The sequence below is a fragment of the Oncorhynchus keta genome, chromosome 23 (genome assembly GCF_023373465.1).
Source record: "Oncorhynchus keta strain PuntledgeMale-10-30-2019 chromosome 23, Oket_V2, whole genome shotgun sequence".
NCBI classification, from domain to species: domain Eukaryota; kingdom Metazoa; phylum Chordata; class Actinopteri; order Salmoniformes; family Salmonidae; genus Oncorhynchus; species Oncorhynchus keta.
The window spans coordinates 39407978-39427812 of record NC_068443.1 but is presented as its reverse complement, the minus strand read 5'-3'; the positions used below and the strand labels follow the sequence as shown (position 1 = coordinate 39427812).

General features: G+C 43.0%; 11 non-coding genes across 11 annotated transcripts; all 11 read right to left on the bottom strand.

The window, feature by feature from the left end:
- Nucleotides 1-831: 831 nt before the first annotated feature.
- Nucleotides 832-904, bottom strand: trnav-cac (transfer RNA valine (anticodon CAC)). Its single transcript has one exon. It is a non-coding gene; the product is annotated as a tRNA-Val (tRNA).
- A 2650-nt stretch (nucleotides 905-3554) lies between these two features.
- Nucleotides 3555-3627, bottom strand: trnav-aac (transfer RNA valine (anticodon AAC)). Its single transcript has one exon. It is a non-coding gene; the product is annotated as a tRNA-Val (tRNA).
- A 1137-nt stretch (nucleotides 3628-4764) lies between these two features.
- Nucleotides 4765-4837, bottom strand: trnav-cac (transfer RNA valine (anticodon CAC)). Its single transcript has one exon. It is a non-coding gene; the product is annotated as a tRNA-Val (tRNA).
- A 1138-nt stretch (nucleotides 4838-5975) lies between these two features.
- Nucleotides 5976-6048, bottom strand: trnav-cac (transfer RNA valine (anticodon CAC)). The gene has a single exon. It is a non-coding gene; the product is annotated as a tRNA-Val (tRNA).
- A 1136-nt stretch (nucleotides 6049-7184) lies between these two features.
- trnav-cac (transfer RNA valine (anticodon CAC)) lies at nucleotides 7185-7257 on the bottom strand. The gene has a single exon. It is a non-coding gene; the product is annotated as a tRNA-Val (tRNA).
- A 1102-nt stretch (nucleotides 7258-8359) lies between these two features.
- Nucleotides 8360-8432, bottom strand: trnav-cac (transfer RNA valine (anticodon CAC)). The gene has a single exon. It is a non-coding gene; the product is annotated as a tRNA-Val (tRNA).
- A 1137-nt stretch (nucleotides 8433-9569) lies between these two features.
- trnav-cac (transfer RNA valine (anticodon CAC)) lies at nucleotides 9570-9642 on the bottom strand. The gene has a single exon. It is a non-coding gene; the product is annotated as a tRNA-Val (tRNA).
- A 2647-nt stretch (nucleotides 9643-12289) lies between these two features.
- Nucleotides 12290-12362, bottom strand: trnav-aac (transfer RNA valine (anticodon AAC)). The gene has a single exon. It is a non-coding gene; the product is annotated as a tRNA-Val (tRNA).
- A 1136-nt stretch (nucleotides 12363-13498) lies between these two features.
- trnav-cac (transfer RNA valine (anticodon CAC)) lies at nucleotides 13499-13571 on the bottom strand. Its single transcript has one exon. It is a non-coding gene; the product is annotated as a tRNA-Val (tRNA).
- Nucleotides 13572-17426: 3855 nt separating this feature from the next.
- On the bottom strand, nucleotides 17427-17499 carry trnav-cac (transfer RNA valine (anticodon CAC)). The gene has a single exon. It is a non-coding gene; the product is annotated as a tRNA-Val (tRNA).
- Nucleotides 17500-18635: 1136 nt separating this feature from the next.
- Nucleotides 18636-18708, bottom strand: trnav-cac (transfer RNA valine (anticodon CAC)). Its single transcript has one exon. It is a non-coding gene; the product is annotated as a tRNA-Val (tRNA).
- Nucleotides 18709-19835: the final 1127 nt, after the last annotated feature.

Genomic DNA, 19835 nt, shown 5'->3' with positions numbered 1-19835 from the left:
TACCTATGCAGGCTAGCTTCTTTTCCTTTGCAAGCAAGCCAACTAAATCTATCACACAATCACATCAAGCAGCTGAAATGACAGAAAACGATCTACATTTTTGTTTGTTTTACCTTGGATTATATTGCCATTTCTTTGGATATATCCATTACAATGACCCTGATAAATGAATTTGCCTGGCTCAGAGAAGCTGTCAGTCTGTTCACATTCATACAGATCGCACTGTGGAGATCCCCCAAAAATGGCAACATTGATCCACAGGTCGGAGAGGTAGACAGCAAGGTTTAGATAAACCACAACTGTTTCAAACCAAATGCTAGCCTCTGGGCATTGGGAAATATTGAATATGACCTTTCGCGTCTGAGGCGAACGTGATAACCACTACACTACTGAAACTACAATACAAAAAGAGGAAGTCGTGGAAAATATTAGGAATGCCCACAAGACTACCTCACATAATATCCCAAATTGAGTACCACAGAAAGAGCCATAATACCCATTAAAAACTAGCGGTCAAACAGGAAAATGGTTCCAATCATTTTTCCACCCTTCATGTTCCCCACAGGGGATTTTAAAAACACTTAAATAAGGGCTGTGTTTCTTGTCGGCTTACCCTGGAGTGGTAAACTATTTGAATCATTATGGACCTCAGACCACACGTAGCAGGAATATATTCAGAGCGCCCAAGCTAGCCACACATGCAGAATGCGTTACGCGACAAAAAAGGTAAGTCTGAATACCAAATACTGAGAAGTGCGAAGGAAAAGCATGAATTCCGAAATTGGGACCGAGCCCTGAGTGAATAGGCTTACTGTCCAATTTGTTCAAATTTGTTTCCGCCCGGTTTCGAACCGGGGACCTTTCGCGTGTGAGGCGAACGTGATAACCACTACACTACGGAAACCTAATGAGTGGAATACTAAGGGTGTGGCTGACTTTTGGTGGGGTGGGACATTTATCGTTCTCAGGAACCAATTGAAAATCTGAAATTATTTAGTCCATTAATTAAGCAATAAGGCTTGAGAAGCCGGGAATTATGAGGTATTTTTAAAATATCTGTTTTATTAATAAAAACGATATGTTATCGCTTTGTCATTATGGGGCATTGTGTGTAGATAGATTTTATTTTATTTCTGTCCATTTTAGTATAAGTCTGTAATGTAACAAAATGTGGAAAAAAGTAAGGGGTCTGAAAACTTTCCGAATGCACTGTACCTATGCAGGCTAGCTTCTATTCCTTTGCTAGCCAGCCAACTAAATCTATCACACAATCACATCAAGCAGCTGAAATGACAGAAAACGATCTACATTTTTGTTTGTTTTACCTTGGATTATATTGCCATTTGTTTGGATATATCCATTACAATGACCCTGATAAATGCATTTGCCTGGCTCAGAGAAGCTGTCAGTCTGTTCACATTCATACAGATCGCACGATGGTGGTCCCCCAAAAACGGCAACATTGATCCACAGGTCGGAGAGGTAGACAGCAAGGTTTAGATAAACCACAACTGTTTCAAACCAAATGCTAGCCTCTGGGTATTGGGAAATATTGAATATGAGATAAACCACAACTGTTTCAAACCAAATGCTAGCCTCTGGGTATTGGGAAATATTGAATATGACCTTTCGCGTGTGAGGCGAATGTTATAACCACTACACTACTGAAACTACAATACAAAAAGAGGAAGTCGTGGAAAATATTAGGAATGCCCACAAGAATACCTCACATAATATCTCAAATTGAGTACCACAGAAAGAGCCATAATACCCATTAAAAACTAGCGGTCAAACAAGAAAATGGTTCCAATCATTTTTCCACCCTTCATGTTCCCCACAGGGGATTTTAAAAACACTTAAAATAAGGGCTGTGTTTCTTGTCGGCTTACCCTGGAGTGGTAAACTATTTGAATCATTATGGACCTCAGACCACACGTAGCAGGAATATATTCAGAGCGCCCAAGCTAGCTACACATGCAGAATGCGTTACGCGACAACATTTACATTACATTACATTTAAGTCATTTAGCAGACGCTCTTATCCAGAGCGACTTACAAATTGGTGCATACACCTTATGACATCCAGTGGAACAGCCACTTGCATCTAAATCTTTTTTGGGGGGGGTGAGAAGGATTACTTACCCTTACTTACCCTATCCTAGGTATTCCTTGAAGAGGTGGGGTTTCAGGTGTCTCCGGAAGGTGGTGATTGACTCCGCTGTCCTGGCGTCGTGAGGGAGTTTGTTCCACCATTGGGGGGGCCAGAGCAACGAACAGTTTTGACTGGGCTGAGCGGGAACTGTACTTCCTCAGTGGTAGGGAGGCGAGCAGGCCAGAGGTGGATGAATGCAGTGCCCTTGTTTGGGTGTAGGGCCTGATCAGAGCCTGGAGGTACTGAGGTGCCGTTCCCCTCACAGCTCCGTAGGCAAGCACCATGGTCTTGTAGCGGATGCGAGCTTCAACTGGAAGCCAGTGGAGAGAGCGGAGGAGCGGGGTGACGTGAGAGAACTTGGGAAGGTTGAACACCAGACGGGCTGCGGCGTTCTGGATGAGTTGTAGGGGTTTAATGGCACAGGCAGGGAGCCCAGCCAACAGCGAGTTGCAGTAATCAAGACGGGAGATGACAAGTGCCTGGATTAGGACCTGCGCCGCTTCCTGTGTGAGGCAGGGTCGTACTCTGCGGATGTTGTAGAGCATGAACCTACAGGAACGGGACACCACCTTGATGTTAGTTGAGAACGTCAGGGTGTTGTCCAGGATCACGCCAAGGTTCTTAGCGCTCTGGGAGGAGGACACAATGGAGTTGTCAACCGTGATGGCGAGATCATGGAAGGGGCAGTCCTTCCCCGGGAGGAAGAGGAGCTCCGTCTTGCTGAGGTTCAGCTTGAGGTGGTGATCCGTCATCCACACTGATATGTCTGCCAGACATGCAGAGATGCGATTCGCCACCTGGTCATCAGAAGGGGGAAAGGAGAAGATTAATTGTGTGTCGTCTGCATAGCAATGATAGGAGAGACCATGTGAGGTTATGACAGAGCCAAGTGACTTGGTGTATAGCGAGAATAAGAGAGGGCCTAGAACAGAGCCCTGGGGGACACCAGTGGTGAGAGCGCGTGGTGAGGAGACAGATTCTCGCCACGCCACCTGGTAGGAGCGACCTGTCAGGTAGGACGCAATCCAAGCGTGGGCCGCGCCGGAGATGCCCAACTCGGAGAGGGTGGAGAGGAGGATCTGATGGTTCACAGTATCGAAGGCAGCCGATAGGTCTAGAAGGATGAGAGCAGAGGAGAGAGAGTTAGCTTTAGCAGTGCGGAGCGCCTCCGTGATACAGAGAAGAGCAGTCTCAGTTGAATGACTAGTCTTGAAACCTGACTGATTTGGATCAAGAAGGTCATTCTGAGAGAGATAGCGGTAGAGCTGGCCAAGGACGGCACGCTCAAGACAAAAAAGGTAAGTCTGAATACCAAATACTGAGAAGTGCGAAGGAAAAGCATGAATTCGAAATTGGGACCGAGCCCTAAGTGAATAGGCTTACTGTCCAATTTGTTAAAAATTGTTTCCGCCCGGTCTCGAACCGGGGACCTTTCGCGTGTTAGGCGAACGTGATAACCACTACACTACGGAAACCTGATGAGTGGAACACTAAGGGTGTGGCTGACTTTGGCGGGGTGGGACATTTATCGCTCTCAGAACCAATTGAAAATCAGAAATTACTTAGTCCATTAATTAAGCAATAAGGCTTGAGAAGCCGGGAATTATGAGGTATTTTTAAAATATTTGTTTGATTAATAAAAACTATATGTTATTGCTTTGTCATTATGGGGTATTGTGTGTAGATAGATTTTATTTTATTTCATCCATTTTAGTATAAGTCTGTAACGTAACAAAATGTGGAAAAAAGTAAGGGGCCTGAAAACTTTCCGAATGCACTGTACCTATGCAGGCTAGCTTCTTTTCCTTTGCAAGCAAGCCAACTAAATCTATCACACAATCACATCAAGCAGCTGAAATGACAGAAAACGATCTACATTTTTGTTTGTTTTACCTTGGATTATATTGCCATTTCTTTGGATATATCCATTACAATGACCCTGATAAATGAATTTGCCTGGCTCAGAGAAGCTGTCAGTCTGTTCACATTCATACAGATCGCACTGTGGAGATCCCCCAAAAAACGGCAACATTGATCCACAGGCCGGAGAGGTAGACAGCAAGGTTTAGATAAACCACAACTGTTTCAAACCAAATGCTAGCCTCTGGGTATTGGGAAATATTGAATATGACCTTTCGCGTGTGAGGCGAACGTGATAACCACTACACTACTGAAACTACAATACAAAAAGAGGAAGTCGTGGAAAATATTAGGAATGCCCACAAGTTTACCTCACATAATATCCCAAAGTGAGTACCACAGAAAGAGCCATAATACCCATTAAAAACTAGCGGTCAAACAGGAAAATGGTTCCAATCCTTTTTCCACACTTCATGTTCCCCACAGGGGATTTTAAAAACACTTAAAATAAGGGCTGTGTTTCTTGTCGGCTTACCCTGGACTGGTAAACTATTTGAATCATTATGGACCTCAGACCACACGTAGCAGGAATATATTCAGAGCACCCAAGCTAGCCACACATGCAGAATGCGTTACGCGACAAAAAAGGTAAGTGTGAATACCAAATACTGAGAAGTGCGAAGGAAAAGCATGAATTCGAAATTGGGACCGAGGCCTTAGTGAATAGGCTTACTCTCCAATTTGTTCAAATTTGTTTCCGCCCGGTTTCGAACCGGGGATCTTTCGCGTGTGAGGCGAACGTGATAACCACTACACTACGGAAACCTAATGAGTGGAATAATAAGGGTGTGGCTGACTTTGGCAGGGTGGGACATTTATCGTTCTCAGAATCAATTGAAAATCTGAAATTACTTAGTCCATTAATTAAGCAATAAGGCTTGAGAAGCCGGGAATTATGAGGTATTTTTAAAATATTTGTTTTATTAATAAAAACGATATGTTATCGCTTTGTCATTATGGGGCATTGTGTGTAGATAGATTTTATTTTATTTCGTCCATTTTAGTATAAGTCTGTAATGTAACAAAATGTGGAAAAAAGTAAGGGGTCTGAAAACTTTCCGCATGCACTGTACCTATGCAGGCTAGCTTCTATTCCTTTGCTAGCCAGCCAACTAAATCTATCACACAATCACATCAAGCAGCTGAAATGACAGAAAACGATCTACATTTTTGTTTGTTTTACCTTGGATTATATTGCCATTTCTTTGGATATATATTTTATAATGACCCTGATAAATGCATTTGCCTGGCTCAGAGAAGCTGTCAGTCTGTTCACATTCATACAGATCGCACGGTGGAGGTCCCCAAAAAAACGGCAACATTGATCCACAGGTCGGAGAGGTAGACAGCAAGGTTTAGATAAACCACAACTGTTTCAAACCAAATGCTAGCCTCTGGGCATTGGGAAATATTGAATATGACCTTTCACGTGTGAGGCGAACGTGATAACCACTACACTACTGAAACTACAATACAAAAAGAGGAAGTCGTGGAAAATATTAGGAATGCCCACAAGTTTACCTCACATAATATCCCAAAGTGAGTACCACAGAAAGAGCCATAATACCCATTAAAAACTAGCGGTCAAACAGGAAAATGGTTCCAATCCTTTTTCCACCCTTCATGTTCCCCACAGGGGATTTTAAAAACACTTAAAATAATGGCTGTGTTTCTTGTCGGCTTACCCTGGACTGGTAAACTATTTGAATCATTATGGACCTCAGACCACACGTAGCAGGAATATATTCAGAGCACCCAAGCTAGCCACACATGCAGAATGCGTTACGCGACAAAAAAGGTAAGTGTGAATACCAAATACTGAGAAGTGCGAAGGAAAAGCATGAATTCCGAAATTGGGACCGAGGCCTTAGTGAATAGGCTTACTCTCCAATTTGTTCAAATTTGTTTCCGCCCGGTTTCGAACCGGGGACCTTTCGCGTGTGAGGCGAACGTGATAACCACTACACTACGGAAACCTAATGAGTGGAATACTAAGGGTGTGGCTGACTTTGGCGGGGTGGGACATTTATCGTTCTCAGAATCAATTGAAAATCTGAAATTACTTAGTCCATTAATTAAGCAATAAGGCTTGAGAAGCCGGGAATTATGAGGTATTTTTAAAATATTTGTTTTATTAATAAAAACGATATGTTATCGCTTTGTCATTATGGGGCATTGTGTGTAGATAGATTTTATTTTATTTCGTCCATTTTAGTATAAGTCTGTAATGTAACAAAATGTGGAAAAAGTAAGGGGTCTGAAAACTTTCCGAATGCACTGTACCTATGCAGGCTAGCTTCTATTCCTTTGCTAGCCAGCCAACTAAATCTATCACACAATCACATCAAGCAGCTGAAATGACAGAAAACGATCTACATTTTTGTTTGTTTTACCTTGGATTATATTGCCATTTCTTTGGATATATATTTTATAATGACCCTGATAAATGCATTTGCCTGGCTCAGAGAAGCTGTCAGTCTGTTCACATTCATACAGATCGCACGGTGGAGGTCCCCAAAAAACGGCAACATTGATCCACAGGTCGGAGAGGTAGACAGCAAGGTTTAGATAAACCACAACTGTTTCAAACCAAATGCTAGCCTCTGGGCATTGGGAAATATTGAATATGACCTTTCGCGTGTGAGGCGAACGTGATAACCACTACACTACTGAAACTACAATACAAAAAGAGGAAGTCGTGGAAAATATTAGGAATGCCCACAAGTCTACCTCACATAATATCCCAAATTGAGTACCACAGAAAGAGCCATAATACCCATTAGAAACTAGCGGTCATACAGGAAAATGGTTCCAATCATTTTTCCACCCTTCATGTTCCCCACAGGGGATTTTAAAAACACTTAAAATAAGGGCTGTGTTTCTTGTCGGCTTACCCTGGAGTGGTAAACTATTTGAATCATTATGGACCTCAGACCACACGTAGCAGGAATATATTCAGAGCGCCCAAGCTAGCCACACATGCAGAATGCGTTACGCGACAAAAAAGGTAAGTCTGAATACCAAATAATGAGAAGTGCGAAGGAAAAGCATGAATTCCGAAATTGGGACCGAGCCCTTCGTGAATAGGCTTACTGTCCAATTTGTTAAAATGTGTTTCCGGCCGGTTTCGAACCGGGGACCTTTCGCGTGTGAGGCGAACGTGATAACCACTACACTACGGAAACATAATGAGTGGAATACTAATGGTGTGGCTGACTTTGGCTGGGTGGGGCATTTATCGCTCTCAGAACCAATTGAAAATCAGAAATGACTTAGTCCATTAATTAAGCAATAAGGCTTGAGAAGCCGGGAATTATGAGGTATTTTTAAAATATTTGTTTGATTAATAAAAACTATATGTTATTGCTTTGTCATTATGGGGTATTGTGTGTAGATAGATTTTATTTTATTTCATCCATTTTAGTATAAGTCTGTAACGTAACAAAATGTGGAAAAAAGTAAGGGGCCTGAAAACTTTCCGAATGCACTGTACCTATGCAGGCTAGCTTCTTTTCCTTTGCTAGCAAGCCAACTAAATCTATCACACAATCACATCAAGCAGCTGAAATGACAGAAAACGATCTACATTTTTGTTTGTTTTACCTTGGATTATATTGCAATTTCTTTGGATATATCCATTACAATGACCCTGATAAATGAATTTGCCTGGCTCAGAGAAGCTGTCAGTCTGTTCACATTCATACAGATCGCACTGTGGAGATCCCCCAAAACGGCAACATTGATCCACAGGCCGGAGAGGTAGACAGCAAGGTTTAGATAAACCACAACTGTTTCAAACCAAATGCTAGCCTCTGGGCATTGGGAAATATTGAATATGACCTTTCGCGTGTGAGGCGAACGTGATAACCACTACACTACTGAAACTACAATAAAAAAAGAGGAAGTCGTGGAAAATATTAGGAATGCCCACAAGTTTACCTCACATAATATCCCAAAGTGAGTACCACAGAAAGAGCCATAATACCCATTAAAAACTAGCGGTCAAACTGGAAAATGGTTCCAATCATTTTTCCACCCTTCATGTTCCCCACAGGGGATTTTAAAAACACTTAAAATAATGGCTGTGTTTCTTGTCGGCTTACCCTGGACTGGTAAACTATTTGAATCATTATGGACCTCAGACCACACGAAGCAGGAATGTATTCAGAGCGCCCAAGTCAGCCACACATGCGTTACGCAACTTAGAAAGGCAAGTCTGAATATCAAATACTGAGAAGTGCGAAGGAACCCCAAGGGAATAGGCTTACTGTCCAATTTGTTAAAATGTGTTTCCGCCCGGTTTCGAACCGGGGACCTTTCGCGTGTGAGGCGAACGTGATAACCACTACACTACGGAAACCTAATGAGTGGAATACTGAGGGTGTGGCTGACTTTGGCGAGGTGGGACATTTATCGTTCTCAGAACCTATTGAAAATCTGAAATTACTTAGTCCATTAATTAAGCAATAAGGCTTGAGAAGCCGGGAATTATGAGGTATTTTTAAAATATCTGTTTTATTAATAAAAACGATATGTTATCGCTTTGTCATTATGGGGCATTGTGTGTAGATAGATTTTATTTTATTTCGTCCATTTTAGTATAAGTCTGTAATGTAACAAAATGTGGAAAAAAGTAAGGGGTCTGAAAACTTTCCGAATGCACTGTACCTATGCAGGTTAGCTTCTATTCCTTTGCTAGCCAGCCAACTAAATCTATCACACAATCACATCAAGCAGCTGAAATGACAGAAAACAATCTACATTTTTGTTTGTTTTACCTTAGATTATATTGCCATTTCTTTGGATATATCCATTACAATGACCCTGATAAATGAATTTGCCTGGCTCAGAGAAGCTGTCAGTCTCTTCACATTCATACAGATCGCATGGTGGAGGTCCCCAAAAAATGGCAACATTGATCCACAGGTCGGAGAGGTAGACAGCAAGGTTTAGATAAACCACAACTGTTTCAAACCAAATGCTAGCCTCTGGGCATTGGGAAATATTGAATATGACCTTTCGCGTCTGAGGCGAACGTGATAACCACTACACTACTGAAACTACAATACAAAAAGAGGAAGTCGTGGAAAATATTAGGAATGCCCACAAGACTACCTCACATAATATCCCAAATTGAGTACCACAGAAAGAGCCATAATACCCATTAAAAACTAGCGGTCAAACAGGAAAATGGTTCCAATCATTTTTCCACCCTTCATGTTCCCCACAGGGGATTTTAAAAACACTTAAATAAGGGCTGTGTTTCTTGTCGGCTTACCCTGGAGTGGTAAACTATTTGAATCATTATGGACCTCAGACCACACGTAGCAGGAATATATTCAGAGCGCCCAAGCCAGCCACACATGCAGAATGCGTTACGCGACAAAAAAAGGTAAGTCTGAATACCAAATACTGAGAAGTGCGAAGGAAAAGCATGAATTCCGAAATTGGGACCGAGCCCTGAGTGAATAGGCTTACTGTCCAATTTGTTAAAATTTGTTTCCGCCCGGTTTCGAACCGGGGACCTTTCGCGTGTGAGGCGAACGTGATAACCACTACACTACGGAAACCTAATGAGTGGAATACTAAGGGTGTGGCTGACTTTTGGTGGGGTGGGACATTTATCGTTCTCAGGAACCAATTGAAAATCTGAAATTATTTAGTCCATTAATTAAGCAATAAGGCTTGAGAAGCCGGGAATTATGAGGTATTTTTAAAATATCTGTTTTATTAATAAAAACGATATGTTATCGCTTTGTCATTATGGGGCATTGTGTGTAGATAGATTTTATTTTATTTCTGTCCATTTTAGTATAAGTCTGTAATGTAACAAAATGTGGAAAAAAGTAAGGGGTCTGAAAACTTTCCGAATGCACTGTACCTATGCAGGCTAGCTTCTATTCCTTTGCTAGCCAGCCAACTAAATCTATCACACAATCACATCAAGCAGCTGAAATGACAGAAAACGATCTACATTTTTGTTTGTTTTACCTTGGATTATATTGCCATTTGTTTGGATATATCCATTACAATGACCCTGATAAATGCATTTGCCTGGCTCAGAGAAGCTGTCAGTCTGTTCACATTCATACAGATCGCACGATGGTGGTCCCCAAAAAAACGGCAACATTGATCCACAGGTCGGAGAGGTAGACAGCAAGGTTTAGATAAACCACAACTGTTTCAAACCAAATGCTAGCCTCTGGGTATTGGGAAATATTGAATATGAGATAAACCACAACTGTTTCAAACCAAATGCTAGCCTCTGGGTATTGGGAAATATTGAATATGACCTTTCGCGTGTGAGGCGAATGTTATAACCACTACACTACTGAAACTACAATACAAAAAGAGGAAGTCGTGGAAAATATTAGGAATGCCCACAAGACTACCTCACATAATATCCCAAATTGAGTACCACAGAAAGAGCCATAATACCCATTAAAAACTAGCGGTCAAACAAGAAAATGGTTCCAATCATTTTTCCACCCTTCATGTTCCCCACAGGGATTTTAAAAACACTTAAAATAAGGGCTGTGTTTCTTGTCGGCTTACCCTGGAGTGGTAAACTATTTGAATCATTATGGACCTCAGACCACACGTAGCAGGAATATATTCAGAGCGCCCAAGCTAGCTACACATGCAGAATGCGTTACGCGACAACATTTACATTACATTACATTTAAGTCATTTAGCAGACGCTCTTATCCAGAGCGACTTACAAATTGGTGCATACACCTTATGACATCCAGTGGAACAGCCACTTGCATCTAAATCTTTTTTGGGGGGTGAGAAGGATTACTTACCCTTACTTACCCTATCCTAGGTATTCCTTGAAGAGGTGGGGTTTCAGGTGTCTCCGGAAGGTGGTGATTGACTCCGCTGTCCTGGCGTCGTGAGGGAGTTTGTTCCACCATTGGGGGGCCAGAGCAGCGAACAGTTTTGACTGGGCTGAGCGGGAACTGTACTTCCTCAGTGGTAGGGAGGCGAGCAGGCCAGAGGTGGATGAACGCAGTGCCCTTGTTTGGGTGTAGGGCCTGATCAGAGCCTGGAGGTACTGAGGTGCCGTTCCCCTCACAGCTCCGTAGGCAAGCACCATGGTCTTGTAGCGGATGCGAGCTTCAACTGGAAGCCAGTGGAGAGAGCGGAGGAGCGGGGTGACGTGAGAGAACTTGGGAAGGTTGAACACCAGACGGGCTGCGGCGTTCTGGATGAGTTGTAGGGGTTTAATGGCACAGGCAGGAGCCCAGCCAACAGCGAGTTGCAGTAATCAAGACGGGAGATGACAAGTGCCTGGATTAGGACCTGCGCCGCTTCCTGTGTGAGGCAGGGTCGTACTCTGCGGATGTTGTAGAGCATGAACCTACAGGAACGGGACACCACCTTGATGTTAGTTGAGAACGTCAGGGTGTTGTCCAGGATCACGCCAAGGTTCTTAGCGCTCTGGGAGGAGGACACAATGGAGTTGTCAACTGTGATGGCGAGATCATGGAAGGGGCAGTCCTTCCCCGGGAGGAAGAGGAGCTCCGTCTTGCTGAGGTTCAGCTTGAGGTGGTGATCCGTCATCCACACTGATATGTCTGCCAGACATGCAGAGATGCGATTCGCCACCTGGTCATCAGAAGGGGGAAAGGAGAAGATTAATTGTGTGTCGTCTGCATAGCAATGATAGGAGAGACCATGTGAGGTTATGACAGAGCCAAGTGACTTGGTGTATAGCGAGAATAAGAGAGGGCCTAGAACAGAGCCCTGGGGGACACCAGTGGTGAGAGCGCGTGGTGAGGAGACAGATTCTCGCCACGCCACCTGGTAGGAGCGACCTGTCAGGTAGGACGCAATCCAAGCGTGGGCCGCGCCGGAGATGCCCAACTCGGAGAGGGTGGAGAGGAGGATCTGATGGTTCACAGTATCGAAGGCAGCCGATAGGTCTAGAAGGATGAGAGCAGAGGAGAGAGAGTTAGCTTTAGCAGTGCGGAGCGCCTCCGTGATACAGAGAAGAGCAGTCTCAGTTGAATGACTAGTCTTGAAACCTGACTGATTTGGATCAAGAAGGTCATTCTGAGAGAGATAGCGGTAGAGCTGGCCAAGGACGGCACGCTCAAGACAAAAAAGGTAAGTCTGAATACCAAATACTGAGAAGTGCGAAGGAAAAGCATGAATTCCGAAATTGGGACCGAGCCCTAAGTGAATAGGCTTACTGTCCAATTTGTTAAAAATTGTTTCCGCCCGGTCTCGAACCGGGGACCTTTCGCGTGTTAGGCGAACGTGATAACCACTACACTACGGAAACCTGATGAGTGGAACACTAAGGGTGTGGCTGACTTTGGCGGGGTGGGACATTTATCGCTCTCAGAACCAATTGAAAATCAGAAATTACTTAGTCCATTAATTAAGCAATAAGGCTTGAGAAGCCGGGAATTATGAGGTATTTTTAAAATATTTGTTTGATTAATAAAAACTATATGTTATTGCTTTGTCATTATGGGGTATTGTGTGTAGATAGATTTTATTTTATTTCATCCATTTTAGTATAAGTCTGTAACGTAACAAAATGTGGAAAAAAGTAAGGGGCCTGAAAACTTTCCGAATGCACTGTACCTATGCAGGCTAGCTTCTTTTCCTTTGCAAGCAAGCCAACTAAATCTATCACACAATCACATCAAGCAGCTGAAATGACAGAAAACGATCTACATTTTTGTTTGTTTTACCTTGGATTATATTGCCATTTCTTTGGATATATCCATTACAATGACCCTGATAAATGAATTTGCCTGGCTCAGAGAAGCTGTCAGTCTGTTCACATTCATACAGATCGCACTGTGGAGATCCCCAAAAAATGGCAACATTGATCCACAGGTCGGAGAGGTAGACAGCAAGGTTTAGATAAACCACAACTGTTTCAAACCAAATGCTAGCCTCTGGGCATTGGGAAATATTGAATATGACCTTTCGCGTCTGAGGCGAACGTGATAACCACTACACTACTGAAACTACAATACAAAAAGAGGAAGTCGTGGAAAATATTAGGAATGCCCACAAGACTACCTCACATAATATCCCAAATTGAGTACCACAGAAAGAGCCATAATACCCATTAAAAACTAGCGGTCAAACAGGAAAATGGTTCCAATCATTTTTCCACCCTTCATGTTCCCCACAGGGGATTTTAAAAACACTTAAATAAGGGCTGTGTTTCTTGTCGGCTTACCCTGGAGTGGTAAACTATTTGAATCATTATGGACCTCAGACCACACGTAGCAGGAATATATTCAGAGCGCCCAAGCTAGCCACACATGCAGAATGCGTTACGCGACAAAAAAGGTAAGTCTGAATACCAAATACTGAGAAGTGCGAAGGAAAAGCATGAATTCCGAAATTGGGACCGAGCCCTGAGTGAATAGGCTTACTGTCCAATTTGTTAAAATTTGTTTCCGCCCGGTTTCGAAACGGGGACCTTTCGCGTGTGAGGCGAACGTGATAACCACTACACTACGGAAACCTAATGAGTGGAATACTAAGGGTGTGGCTGACTTTTGGTGGGGTGGGACATTTATCGTTCTCAGGAACCAATTGAAAATCTGAAATTATTTAGTCCATTAATTAAGCAATAAGGCTTGAGAAGCCGGGAATTATGAGGTATTTTTAAAATATCTGTTTTATTAATAAAAACGATATGTTATCGCTTTGTCATTATGGGGCATTGTGTGTAGATAGATTTTATTTTATTTCTGTCCATTTTAGTATAAGTCTGTAATGTAACAAAATGTGGAAAAAAGTAAGGGGTCTGAAAACTTTCCGAATGCACTGTACCTATGCAGGCTAGCTTCTATTCCTTTGCTAGCCAGCCAACTAAATCTATCACACAATCACATCAAGCAGCTGAAATGACAGAAAACGATCTACATTTTTGTTTGTTTTACCTTGGATTATATTGCCATTTGTTTGGATATATCCATTACAATGACCCTGATAAATGCATTTGCCTGGCTCAGAGAAGCTGTCAGTCTGTTCACATTCATACAGATCGCACGATGGTGGTCCCCCAAAAAACGGCAACATTGATCCACAGGTCGGAGAGGTAGACAGCAAGGTTTAGATAAACCACAACTGTTTCAAACCAAATGCTAGCCTCTGGGTATTGGGAAATATTGAATATGAGATAAACCACAACTGTTTCAAACCAAATGCTAGCCTCTGGGTATTGGGAAATATTGAATATGACCTTTCGCGTGTGAGGCGAATGTTATAACCACTACACTACTGAAACTACAATACAAAAAGAGGAAGTCGTGGAAAATATTAGGAATGCCCACAAGAATACCTCACATAATATCTCAAATTGAGTACCACAGAAAGAGCCATAATACCCATTAAAAACTAGCGGTCAAACAAGAAAATGGTTCCAATCATTTTTCCACCCTTCATGTTCCCCACAGGGGATTTTAAAAACACTTAAAATAAGGGCTGTGTTTCTTGTCGGCTTACCCTGGAGTGGTAAACTATTTGAATCATTATGGACCTCAGACCACACGTAGCAGGAATATATTCAGAGCGCCCAAGCTAGCTACACATGCAGAATGCGTTACGCGACAACATTTACATTACATTACATTTAAGTCATTTAGCAGACGCTCTTATCCAGAGCGACTTACAAATTGGTGCATACACCTTATGACATCCAGTGGAACAGCCACTTGCATCTAAATCTTTTTTGGGGGGTGAGAAGGATTACTTACCCTTACTTACCCTATCCTAGGTATTCCTTGAAGAGGTGGGGTTTCAGGTGTCTCCGGAAGGTGGTGATTGACTCCGCTGTCCTGGCGTCGTGAGGGAGTTTGTTCCACCATTGGGGGCCAGAGCAGCGAACAGTTTTGACTGGGCTGAGCGGGAACTGTACTTCCTCAGTGGTAGGGAGGCGAGCAGGCCAGAGGTGGATGAACGCAGTGCCCTTGTTTGGGTGTAGGGCCTGATCAGAGCCTGGAGGTACTGAGGTGCCGTTCCCCTCACAGCTCCGTAGGCAAGCACCATGGTCTTGTAGCGGATGCGAGCTTCAACTGGAAGCCAGTGGAGAGAGCGGAGGAGCGGGGTGACGTGAGAGAACTTGGGAAGGTTGAACACCAGACGGGCTGCGGCGTTCTGGATGAGTTGTAGGGGTTTAATGGCACAGGCAGGGAGCCCAGCCAACAGCGAGTTGCAGTAATCAAGACGGGAGATGACAAGTGCCTGGATTAGGACCTGCGCCGCTTCCTGTGTGAGGCAGGGTCGTACTCTGCGGATGTTGTAGAGCATGAACCTACAGGAACGGGACACCACCTTGATGTTAGTTGAGAACGTCAGGGTGTTGTCCAGGATCACGCCAAGGTTCTTAGCGCTCTGGGAGGAGGACACAATGGAGTTGTCAACCGTGATGGCGAGATCATGGAAGGGGCAGTCCTTCCCGGGAGGAAGAGGAGCTCCGTCTTGCTGAGGTTCAGCTTGAGGTGGTGATCCGTCATCCACACTGATATGTCTGCCAGACATGCAGAGATGCGATTCGCCACCTGGTCATCAGAAGGGGGAAAGGAGAAGATTAATTGTGTGTCGTCTGCATAGCAATGATAGGAGAGACCATGTGAGGTTATGACAGAGCCAAGTGACTTGGTGTATAGCGAGAATAAGAGAGGGCCTAGAACAGAGCCCTGGGGGACACCAGTGGTGAGAGCGCGTGGTGAGGAGACAGATTCTCGCCACGCCACCTGGTAGGAGCGACCTGTCAGGTAGGACGCAATCCAAGCGTGGGCCGCGCCGGAGATGCCCAACTCGGAGAGGGTGGAGAGGAGGATCTGATGGTTCACAGTATCGAAGGCAGCCGATAGGTCTAGAAGGATGAGAGCAGAGGAGAGAGAGTTAGCTTTAGCAGTGCGGAGCGCCTCCGTGATACAGAGAAGAGCAGTCTCAGTTGAATGACTAGTCTTGAAACCTGACTGATTTGGATCAAGAAGGTCATTCTGAGAGAGATAGCGGTAGAGCTGGCCAAGGACGGCACGCTCAAGACAAAAAAGGTAAGTCTGAATACCAAATACTGAGAAGTGCGAAGGAAAAGCATGAATTCCGAAATTGGGACCGAGCCCTAAGTGAATAGGCTTACTGTCCAATTTGTTTAAAATTGTTTCCACCCGGTCTTGAACCGGGGACCTTTCACGAGTTAGGCGAACGTGATAACCACTAGACTACGGAAACCTGATGATTAGAGTAAGAAGGGTGTGGCTGACTTTGGCGGGGTGGGACATTTATCGCTCTCAGAACCAATTGAAAATCAGAAATTACTTAGTCCATTAATTAAGCAATAAGGCTTGAGAAGCCGGGAATTATGAGGTATTTTTAAAATATTTGTTTGATTAATAAAAACTATATGTTATTGCTTTGTCATTATGGGGTATTGTGTGTAGATAGATTTTATTTTATTTCATCCATTTTAGTACAAGTCTGTAACGTAACAAAATGTGGAAAAAAGTAAGGGGCCTGAAAACTTTCCGAATGCACTGTACCTATGCAGGCTAGCTTCTTTTCCTTTGCAAGCAAGCCAACTAAATCTATCACACAATCACATCAAGCAGCTGAAATGACAGAAAACGATCTACATTTTTGTTTGTTTTACCTTGGATTATATTGCCATTTCTTTGGATATATCCATTACAATGATCCTGATAAATGAATTTGCCTGGCTCAGAGAAGCTGTCAGTCTCTTCACATTCATACAGATCGCACGGTGGATCCCCAAAAAACGGCAACATTGATCCACAGGTCGGAGAGGTAGACAGCAAGGTTTAGATAAACCACAACTGTTTCAAACCAAATGCTAGCCTCTGGGTATTGGGAAATATTGAATATGACCTTTCTCGTGTGAGGCGAACGTGATAACCACTACACTACTGAAACTACAATACAAAAAGAGGAAGTCGTGGAAAATATTAGGAATGCCCACAAGTTTACCTCACATAATATCCCAAAGTGAGTACCACAGAAAGAGCCATAATACCCATTAAAAACTAGCGGTCAAACAGGAAAATGGTTCCAATCCTTTTTCCACCCTTCATGTTCCCCACAGGGGATTTTAAAAACACTTAAAATAAGGGCTGTGTTTCTTGTCGGCTTACCCTGGAGTGGTAAACTATTTGAATGATTATGGACCTCAGACCACACGTAGCAGGAATATATTCAGAGCGCCCAAGCTAGCCACACATGCAGAATGCGTTACGCGACAAAAAAGGTAAGTCTGAATACCAAATACTGAGAAGTGCGAAGGAAAAGCATGAATTCCGAAATTGGGACCGAGCCCTTAGTGAATAGGCTTACTCTCCAATTTGTTCAAATTTGTTTCCGCCCGGTTTCGAACCGGGGACCTTTCGCGTGTGAGGCGAACGTGATAACCACTACACTACGGAAACCTAATGAGTGGAATACTAAGGGTGTGGCTGACTTTGGCGGGGTGGGACATTTATCGTTCTCAGAATCAATTGAAAATCTGAAATTACTTAGCCCATTAATTAAGCAATAAGGCTTGAGAAGCCGGGAATTATGAGGTATTTTTAAAATATTTGTTTTATTAATAAAAACGATATGTTATCGCTTTGTCATTATGGGGCATTGTGTGTAGATAGATTTTATTTTATTTCGTCCATTTTAGTATAAGTCTGTAATGTAACAAAATGTGGAAAAAAGTAAGGGGTCTGAAAACTTTCCGAATGCACTGTACCTATGCAGGCTAGCTTCTATTCCTTTGCTAGCCAGACAACTAAATCTATCACACAATCACATCAAGCAGCTGAAGTGACAGAAAACGATCAACATTTTTGTTTGTCTTACCTTGGATTATATTGCCATTTCTTTGGATATATCCATTATAATGACCCTGATAAATGCATTTGCCTGGCTCAGAGAAGCTGTCAGTCTGTTCACATTCATACAGATCGCAAGGTGGAGGTCCCCAAAAAACGGCAACATTGATCCACAGGTCGGAGAGGTAGACAGCAAGGTTTAGATAAACCACAACTGTTTCAAACCAAATGCCAGCCTCTGGGCATTGGGAAATATTGAATATGACCTTTCACGTGTGAGGCGAACGTGATAACCACTACACTACTGAAACTACAATACAAAAAGAGGAAGTCGTGGAAAATATTAGGAATGCCCACAAGACTCCCTCACATAATATCCCAAATTGAGTACCACTGAAAGAGCCATAATACCCATTAAAACCTAGCGGTCAAACAGGAAAATGGTTCCAATCATTTTTCCACCCTTCATGTTCCCCACAGGGGATTTTAAAAACACTTAAATAAGGGCTGTGTTTCTTGTCGGCTTACCCTGGAGTGGTAAACTATTTGAATCATTATGGACCTCAGACCACACGTAGCAGGAATATATTCAGAGCGCCCAAGCTAGCCACACATGCAGAATGCGTTACGCGACAAAAAAGGTAAGTCTGAATACCAAATACTGAGAAGTGCGAAGGAAAAGCATGAATTCCGAAATTGGGACCGAGCCCTGAGTGAATAGGCTTACTGTCCAATTTGTTAAAATTTGTTTCCGCCCGGTTTCGAAACGGGGACCTTTCGCGTGTGAGGCGAACGTGATAACCACTACACTACGGAAACCTAATGAGTGGAATACTAAGGGTGTGGCTGACTTTTGGTGGGGTGGGACATTTATCGTTCTCAGGAACCTATTGAAAATCTGAAATTATTTAGACCATTAATTAAGCAATAAGGCTTGAGAAGCCGGGAATTATGAGGTATTTTTAAAATATCTGTTTTATTAATAAAAACGATATGTTATCGCTTTGTCATTATGGGGCATTGTGTGTAGATAGATTTTATTTTATTTCTGTCCATTTTAGTATAAGTCTGTAATGTAACAAAATGTGGAAAAAAGTAAGGGGTCTGAAAACTTTCCGAATGCACTGTACCTATGCAGGCTAGCTTCTATTCCTTTGCTAGCCAGCCAACTAAATCTATCACACAATCACATCAAGCAGCTGAAATGACAGAAAACGATCTACATTTTTGTTTGTTTTACCTTGGATTATATTGCCATTTGTTTGGATATATCCATTACAATGACCCTGATAAATGCATTTGCCTGGCTCAGAGAAGCTGTCAGTCTGTTCACATTCATACAGATCGCACGATGGTGGTCCCCCAAAAAACGGCAACATTGATCCACAGGTCGGAGAGGTAGACAGCAAGGTTTAGATAAACCACAACTGTTTCAAACCAAATGCTAGCCTCTGGGTATTGGGAAATATTGAATATGACCTTTCGCGTGTGAGGCGAATGTGATAACCACTACACTACTGAAACTACAATACAAAAAGAGGAAGTCGTGGAAAATATTAGGAATGCCCACAAGACTACCTCACATAATATCCCAAATTGAGTACCACAGAAAGAGCCATAATACCCATTAAAAACTAGCGGTCAAACAGGAAAATGGTTCCAATCATTTTTCCACCCTTCATGTTCCCCACATGGGATATTAAAAACACTTAAAATAAGGGCTGTGTTTCTTGTCGGCTTACCCTGGAGTGGTAAACTATTTGAATCATTATGGACCTCAGACCACACGTAGCAGGAATATATTCAGAGCGCCCAAGCTAGCCACACATGCAGAATGCGTTACGCGACAAAAAAGGTAAGTCTGAATACCAAATACTGAGAAGTGCGAAGGAAAAGCATGAATTCCGAAATTGGGACCGAGCCCTAAGTGAATAGGCTTACTGTCC